We start from the raw sequence: 9395 nt of genomic DNA on the forward strand, positions 1-9395 counted from the left end.
CCTTTAACCGATACCTGCGCTCCAAAGCACCTTCCAAATCACTCCCTCACAGTCTTCCTCGTCTCCTCCTCAACATACTTTTCACCCCCAGAGCTATGGTTTTCCTGCTTCTCCCCTGGCTGATCGGGCCCAGAGACTTGGACGGCACCTGTTGTTTTGAATCCAGCGATTATCAACAGTTTTGGTGTTCCTCCCTTGCGCTAACAGCAGAGTCTATCAGCTCCGGCTGAGCTGCTGTTGTGTCTGAAGCCCAGGCTCCAAAGGCTCCACGGCTTTTTGCATAACAGTGTAAAAAGTGCAAGTAATGAAAGGAGCCCCTGTTTTCTAATTACAGACAGAAACTAGAACAGAGAGTCTTGTTGGGGATAATTTCATATCATCACCTTTGGATGAATACCTCGTAATAGTAACGTGGGCTTTTAGATTCAATGCGATGTGTTTTTTTTAATGTGGCTTGCAAAAAGAAGCTAGAATGTGCCTACACAATAGTGAAACCACAGAGAAAAGTGGTGATTTGAGCCCTCGTAAACAACACAATTCATTAACCGTGTTTTCTTCACCATTGGCACGTGACAGTGGTGCAGGAGAACACAGTGTATGAATATGCAGGGTGTGATTTGTGTCTGTTCTTGAAACATGTTTATTCAGGGAGCACAGCGGGTACACGATGAAAGTTTATTTACTGCTGCTGTCGATGTGAACTTATTATTGTTTTAGAAGCATTCAACTAAACATGTTTGAAACTTAAACAGAACTACTGCATTATCAAGAGTATTTTTATGTCTTTTAAAAGGACTCATTTGTGCAATATTCTCAGTGTCACCTTTTGTCCTTATTAAGATTTAAGCAAACAGATTAACCTTTGGAGCTGAAAAAATAAGCCAAAACCTGCAGTTCCTCTAGCTGCCATACAAGGCTGACCTCCATCTATACACTACCATATCCAACTTTAACAGTCACTTACATTAAATAGTTTTGTTCACTGTGGATAATTTTGCCCCTCATAACAACTCCAAATTTGGTTATTTTCTTTTCTATAAATTATCCGCCTGGATAAATGAGTTAGTGATGTCACTGCTTTGACTGACGAGTGTCCCACCACAGGCAGCTTGATGTTGGTGAGTCCTATACTGTGCTGTGCAGGGTCTGTGTAGTTGGTGTTCAGTTTTAATACAACATCTGACTGCTATTATGACTTTGTTGCTTTGAAATTCTATCATCAGTCCATTACTTAACACTAATTAGCCAGTATGTCATACAGTTTATGAATGCAGCTCGGCAACAGAGTTACATAGAGTTAGCGGATAAATTAGCATTCCACCCTCTCATCCATATAGGTAACTTTTAGCTTTAAAAACAAAAAAAACAACACAGCGTCGGCCAAAATGCTAACTACAAATTTTCAAAAGATTCAAAAAGCAGAGCACAAAACAACAGGTGACGAGCACAGGCAGTGTTAAAGATGGATGTAGCTACCGTAAAATCATCCATTAGTTTTTGAAGTCCTGTTCTGAAGCTTTGAGATGAACGTTTCCATCATATCGGTTTGGTTGCAAAAAGATTTTACGCTGTGTACAGTGACGAGATGAAAAGAAACAGCAAGCTAATGGGATACACTATAATTAACATCATGAACACATTGCTAGCTAAAAAAAAAAGTGCTTAGCATGGGCGTTAGGTCTAGTGAGCTTGTAGTATACCATTAAAAACATGGCTAGCTGTACGACCTATGCACATGACATTTGGGCTTGTAGTTACCTGATGATGTAAGGCCCAAGTACATGATCTGGCTCTTTAGCTGCTCAATATTCCATTAAACTAAACGGTTGCAAAACTTTTTGGCACACTGATGAGTTTATGATGGTGGTGAAAGAACCAAAAGTTTGTTGTTTATGGCCCAGTTCATGGGCCATAAACAACAAAAACGGCAAGCTAATAGATGCTAAAACTTGCTGTAATACTCTGATCCAGACAAAGTGCTTCACATTTCTTCATTAATATCAAATATTATAGAAGCAACAATTACAGGAAAACAAACGTATTCTTTTTCCAAACAACAGTTTATGTAAATCAGAGTTCATAGACTGCTGGCCCGTGACCTGAACCCAGGTAAGAGGCAGAAAATGGATGGATAGTTTGTGTGAAAGTGTGTATTTCCAATAAACATGAAGGCGAACTGTTGCTACGCATTGTTGTGTAGACATTTCAAATCAATTTGTGCTTCAGCTACACTTCCCCCTCATCTTGGGCAACTTGAAAGTGTTTATTCTAGAAATAACCTGGAAATTTCCGAATGTTCCCATCTTTCTTGGAGACACCATTACCTCGCCCCGGGGATGCCAACGTGGCTCCTGTCACCTACGATGGGGTTTCCGCCTGTCAGCGTTAGCAGTAGCTTGTGTGTTTTAGAGTCTCTAAAACGACTGAGGCTAATTCACATCATTACTCAAAGCCTCAGCCGTACACTAGCACTTTCATTTGTTCTTCTTATCACAACCTTTAAAAATGACAATAGAAATGAGGCTCCCAGTCAGAGGGTGACAGAGGGAAATGAAGAGGAAAAAGGGTTGGGGGTGTGAGGGGTGGAGTGAGATGATGAGGAGGGATACTAATCAGTGCAGGCAGCATCCATTCTCTCCTTCTGTCTCTGTCTGTCCCCATTTCCTCAAGCTCTTTTCATTAAGACGCCGGTGGCCTCATTTCTGTGCCAGCGTCCAGCAGACCCTCTGACCTTTTGATGCCCTCTGTGCCCCCCCCACCCGGTGCAACTGTTAAGAAATGTTTGGGTGTCCCTTTTTCACCAGCGGCTGACTGCTGCAAGCCCTGCCGTGCCTTCTTTTCGATGCCATTTACTGGGTGTGGCAAGAACGACAGAAACAGTCTTGCCTTGGGTGTAGCTGACCTGCAATAACAACACATTGTCCCCAAACGTTAAAGAAAAAGAAGACAAAGAGATATCATAAAATCCCACAGAGTACATGCAGCATGTGCGTGTAATCCAACCCGCCTCCCCTCTCAGGAAGGAGAACAGGTTGGAGGCCCATCTTTCTGTGCCAGATGGCTCCACATTGACAAATCAATTAAGCTCCACCTCATCACCAGGGGGAACGGCCCCTACCTCCAACACCCTGGGGTTCTCGCTCGACCACTCCTCCGTCTCCCCTCACCTTAATCACCCCCTTGATCCCCAGGAAAGCCTTGGCTGGGTAAAGGGGGCGAGGGAGGCAAGGAAAAAAAAGATAAAACAAAGAGGCTGGCAGCACATGAATCACCTAGCATCAATATGGATGACTTCCATGCTAATGCAGAGGGGACCTGGAGAGGAACAGTAGCAAAAGCTTGATTATGTCTGAGTGTGTGTGTGTGTGTGTGTGTGTTTACAAGCTCAGTCGGAGCAGATTTGCCATGTGCCAAAGATCCAAATGTCTCTAGTTGTTTTTCCTCCTCTATGTGGAGGTGGGAGAAGAGGAGGAAGATGAGGGGAGGGTGGACGTTTGGGGAAGTTAATCCAAGGAGAATAAACAGCGGAGCCTGGAGCAGGTATGCATCTGGGTCGCCAGAGTGGAGGGTGAATCCATGTTCTTCGCTACAACCTAGTGGGAGAGAAAAGGCACTGCAGGGAGCGAGAAAGAGTCATGTAGACTCGCGACTCGTCGGCAGGAAACTGTGGACTAAAATAACATGTTGATAATGTATAGAAATCCAGGCAGAGCTGAAGGTCAAAGAGCATTCTTACCCACTGATAGCTGAACATGTGCACTGTCTGTGAAACATGTGATCCTATTAAACACCAAGAAAAAGCTTTGACAGTGAAATTACTGTAATAACAAACAATAATCCCATCCCAAGAAGAGAAAAACTCACCACAGCAGGCTTCCAAAAAAGAAGAGTCATCAATTTATGGAAAACATTTTAAAAAATGACAAAGAGCAAGCCTCGCTACAAAGTTAAAAAGGTATTTACAGACTGAGGAAGTAAAAAAATCCAACTAGTTTCCCAAAATAGGCGCTGGAGTCTACCCCCGCTGACATTAGGCCTGAGGCAGGGTAGACCCCGGCCATGTTGATAGTGTGCCACAGTGCTAACGCAGGCAGAGAGACTACCATCCACACCTACGATAGATTTAGAATCTCCAATTAGCCTAACACGGATGTGTGTGTCCTAATTTTGCCAAGATTGTGATTTTGCCTCAGCTAATCATTGTTTTTGATGTCAGAACAGACCTCAGCTGCCAATCCCAGTCACAATAAAGATAAATAAAAAGGCTACACAAAGAAGGGAAAAATCACAGAATGAAAGCCTTCAAATGTATCATTTAGTTACTATTTACTTTTATACTTTTATTAGTTTACAGTCTGCTGCTAAAACTTTCCTTTTTGATTATGATATTAAAATGCATTTTAATATCATATTTGCTTCTTCGCTTAACATTTTTTCACAATGGAAATAAGGGAACATTTGCTTGCATGGGTTAATTGCTAATAGTAGAGGTATAGATTAAGCCCTAATGTAAAAGATAATGCTAAGCTAAAAGTTAACCAGTGAAGATAAGCATGCTAGAACACTGCTAAGTCAATGTGAATGCCCTGAATAGATTGCCAATCTATCAGAGAGACACTCACGTTCACACTTAACCTAACATGCTTCAGTCTAAGCTGAAAGACAACAAAATGTTGAGCTGAGGGGAGCTGCACAGTCATTACGAGTACCACCTTTCACACTACCGATTAGTCTGGCTGTTAAAGTTTGTTAACTCGTGGCAATGGTGACGACGAAGGTGAGGAGTGTGGGAAGTTATCAAAGCAAAAAAAGGGGGAGAGGCAGATCAAATGTGTCATCTTCATCACAAACCCCCCGAGTCGAGGCCTGAGCGGGGAAGGTAGGAGGCAGGTTTGCGCGTCAGGAGGGGTGGTGGGGTGATGAGAGATGTGTGGGTGCCCTCCTGGCTCGGCTCAATCCCCCACGTCCCTTTACTCATCCGATCTGGGGGCAGCGACGAGAAAGAAAGAGAGAGCTGATGCTGAGACCCCTGGGGAGAGATTAGCGCTGACAGCACAACAAAGAAAAATTATGCCAGGGGGTCCTCAGCTCTTCGACAAATTCAAATGTAATGTATGGCTTTAACCGCGCCAAAGGAGGATCAACATAATATATGATCGACCCACTTTGCGGTGCGCTCCGTTGGCAGTGATGTAAAAGCGATTTATGCCCGTAAAGATGTGCAGGCTAATTAAGTAAGACATTGGCACAGGAGCAAATCCAATGAGCTTATGAGAGAGCTGGCAAACTAGCGCAGCCCTCCCTCCGAAAGGTCTACCTGCGGTGAGAGAAAGAAAACTTCCCCGAGCTCAGACCAGAAGCAGGAACTGTCTTAAGTGGCTCGTCGAACGCGGACGTCCACGTGTGAGGCTGTTGATCTGCTAATTGAATTCTTGTTTGTGATTTGTTTAGGGTCCCTCCTCTCCTCGCCCGACAGCATCGGAGGCCCAGGGCCTCTGTAATTACGCTGGGCCTTTTCCACCAATCAGACAGCTGTGTTGAAAAGGCTGTGGATGAAATGTCCTAATTACAGCCTCGGTGGAGAACAGCCCCACCAGGGGAATACATGCGCTGTTAGCTAACATATTCCAGAGCCAACAGTGTTAATGAGAGAGAAAGGAAAAACAGAACCACCCCCCATCCAGCTCCTTTCACATTAATCAGAGCACCTAGTTCTTCCTTTGTCTCACTGTCAGTACTTATCACGGCCAACCTCCACCTCACATCTCCATCCAGGCTGGAAGATCACTTCACAGCTGCCCTCATTTCCAAACGAGGAGCCTCTCCCTTTGCTGCCGATTGCTCCTGATTCCTGCATCAATTAAAAGCAACACACCGAGTGTAATCATCACTTGATGGCCCCCAAAAGCCATACATGCCACTGGCACATAATCGAAAGGTCTCCGGGGGGGGGGGAAGGGAGGGAGAGTGTTGGTGCAGATGAAGGGAGGGGCAGCCAGCCAGCTCAGCCCATTTCTCTAATGAGCTGCTGAACAGGCTGTGTCACGGACCTACAGAGGCTAACAAGTACCTACGCCACGTGTTCCTCGTCGTCACAGGAAAGCAGACGATGCACTTGATATTAATATTGGAGCCTGGAGCGTGACGTTTTAACCACCAGTTGACAAAGCCAGGGAAGAAAGTATTTTTTATGTGTTTTTTTTAAGCTTCGAGTTGATTGAAGTCCCGTTCCACCTCTGCATATATACAGCATGCCACTGTTGTCTTTGTGTTCTCCTCTATCTACAGTTAATTTCCCCAGACCCCCATTGCAGCTGCCGCAGGTAGACCTCAGAGAGGTGTAAGGAGGAGGCCCCGTCTCCCCTATTCACCCTCTTTTCCTAAGAGCTGCCTCATTTCAATTCTCACTGACAACAAGAGAAAATACTGGAGCAGAAGAGGCGGGTTTAGACTTAGAGGTGTGTGTCTGCTACAACAGCAGCTGTAACTGTCCAAGGGTAAATAAATAGATATTCTGGAGAGAGCCCATTATCTGTCATGGAATGCTGATACAGTCTTGCCTTGTATTTATTGCCTACTTAATGGACTTGATTGTATTACTGAAGGTAAGGAGGAGGGGGAAAAGAAAGTCCATTGCCAGCTAGAAGGTGCTTTCAGCATCCTGCAATTACCTTATGTAAATCCTGGCCTGGAATGTTGATCCACCGCTATTTAAAATGCATTGAATTTCCATGGAAAATGATCCACTCCTGCTGCCGAAGCTCATTAATAACAACGACGAGACGGGCTGACGTTTGGAATACTTACACGCTTACTTAGCATCGCCATGCATGCGAGAACACAGCCCAGTCAGCCACGCGCCACATCTATGACAGCACATTTGGATAAAGGATGGCTTTGAGTTCAAGCGCGCTGGCAAAATGAGTTATTTCTGCAACAGGAACTGGTTCTTCTTCTTCTTCTTGCACATGATGTTATACTTGTAAGCGCTCACACCATCTTCGGTTAGACAGTGTAGGAATGTGCAGACTGCCATGCCTTCTTTTTTGTTGTCTTAAATTTTACCTCACATTAAAAATGATATAGTGTGTGGGCCATGTTAAAGGCCAGCCCTCTCAAATAACTGAAGAAATGCTTTCTCATCTACATTTTTGCTTTTATGTCTCCAGGTTATGTGATCTCTCTCTGAAGTGTCTGTCCAAACCCCAGTGCACTTATAGAACCTTTGACATGTTGTGCTCACAGCTCAAATGCATTTAAAAATCCCTCCAACTGAGCACAGAAATAGCAGTTTGTGTGGTTTTTGTCATATGGAAGTGAAACAGCTGCATTTAGGAAGTCTAGAGGAGCTGCCAAAGGTCTGAGGATGTCGGTAGAGTCACAGGTTAAAAAAAAGAAAGAATATAAAACAGCATTATTTTACAAAATGACTGATAGGACATGAGGGAAAAAGTCCTACTATAGGGTACTTGTAAAGAACTGCACTGGTCATCAGCTCATGTTCATACATAATGTGGAAGTTAGCATGGGCCAGATAGGTGATGAGACTGTCCCGCACTGTTATACTAGTGTAAAACCACTGAGTCCACCATATATGCTGTATACCTGAGAGTAGCTACAATAGTGACAACAAATTGATAATCCTGCCTTCTGTCACTCAGAATGATCAGAATTTACAAAATGGACTTAACGTTTTATTCAATGTAACCAGAAATGGGTGACTGCAAATACACCCACTCGGAAAGTGCTTACTGAAGTCAGGGCCACGGGACGTTTTGGACTTCTATCGGACAGGAAGTGTTTTTGTAACCACAGGTTTAGTTTAAAGGTCATTACATCTCAAATGAGCAAATTTCTTTTTGAATAATTTCACCTCTGATTTAAATAAAACGTTCATGGTCAAAGGTTTGAATATATATGAAATTTTAACTTCATGTATCAAATAATTTGTGTTTTCTGAAAATGGTGTGTTGACTATTTCAGGGCTGTTATTTGCTCACTGATCCTGTTGTTGAGATATTCAGGTCTAAACACTGCTGCAGATTTCAAAGTCTGAAAACTTCCCCGCATTTACTTACTATGAATTATGAGTATTAGCTAGCTGAATACACATGGAATGAAACAGAATAAAAGCCTGGTCTTTCTTATCATCAGAGAAAGAAAGACATGAGTTTATTCGCAACGGATACATTAAAAACTGTTTGTATTGGCCTGTAAAATCCAATATTTGAGTACATACCAATAAAAAAAAAAACGTGACACTGCAAACGTAAACCAGTGATATAGCAGCATATAGTTGACAGTCATGCAGAATAAAACCTGTAGAACACTTTATAACTTTGAAATTCTTACACAACCTGATTCACTGTGATGGATTCATTCACACAGTGAATCAGGTCGTCGATGAGCATACAGATGCCGGTCCCTTTGTTTGGCCTGACAAATGCTGCTGCCTGAAAGCTACAATCACCGATAAAACATTCAGTATTTTTAACTATATCATCATAAATATCATTATTGCAAATTTCGATGAAATATCGTGATATCATTTTGAGGCTATACCACCCACCCCTACATAGGTGACATTATATTAGGTACATCCATCCTGTATTAACAGCTTCAAAGACATATCGAGTTCGCATCAGTGTCAGCCGACGTCTAAGTTTGTGTTATCAGACATGAAACTGCAGCGTTGAGTGATGTCGCCCTGCTGCTGCCACAGAAATCATTAATGGTGGTGTAGCAGGCTGGTGGATGGATGCAGAGGAGGTGGAGGAACATTAGTTCGTCTGTCAAAGAGATGTTTGGACTGGACTGTCAAATGAAACGTCACTTCTAATGCACATTAGGATCTTCAACAAACACGTGGACAAATAAATCGTTTTTTTTGGTCTGTAATCTTATCTAGGTGATAAGGTTATTTGGAAACTATGTGATAATAGTTTCACTTTCAGCTGTAGAAGAATATTTTCACCAGAAACAAAAAAGAAAGAAAGAAAACCTGTGTAGTAAAAAAAATAAAAGTAACTGTCAGTCCTCGGGTGTCCAGAAACACAACGTTTAAAAGCTCCAACGCTCTAACTGCTGCACAGCTCAACAACCAATCAGCATCATGGAATCTAAAAGGCTCCTCTTGGATGTCTTCGTCTTGCAGCACTGAGCTAACAGCAGCTCACACTTGCTCTCTGAGCTATTGGTAAAAGCAGTTGGTAAAAATGTCTTTACCACAGTGTAGAAAAAGAAAAACCTCCCAAACCATTTTGTTCCTCATTCAGCCACTTTGCTGACAGCCCACCTGCAAATGAAGCGGGGGGGGGATCCATAAATCTTTTATGCTCCATAATGGCTTGTTCACATTACCTGCCCACACCTCGGCCTCCACGGAGCAGATCAGG

At 43.1% G+C, this 9395-nt stretch overlaps 1 long non-coding RNA gene across 1 annotated transcript; it reads right to left on the bottom strand.

The window, feature by feature from the left end:
• Window positions 1–4352: 4352 nt before the first annotated feature.
• LOC112847844 (uncharacterized) lies at window positions 4353–5625 on the bottom strand. The gene is made up of 2 exons (XR_003221645.1): window positions 5166–5625; window positions 4353–5046 (listed from the first exon to the last, which is right to left on the bottom strand). It is a non-coding gene; the product is annotated as an uncharacterized LOC112847844 (long non-coding RNA).
• Between the last annotated feature and the right edge of the window lie 3770 nt (window positions 5626–9395).

The sequence above is a fragment of the Oreochromis niloticus genome, linkage group LG9 (genome assembly GCF_001858045.2).
Source record: "Oreochromis niloticus isolate F11D_XX linkage group LG9, O_niloticus_UMD_NMBU, whole genome shotgun sequence".
Lineage (NCBI taxonomy): Eukaryota > Metazoa > Chordata > Actinopteri > Cichliformes > Cichlidae > Oreochromis > Oreochromis niloticus.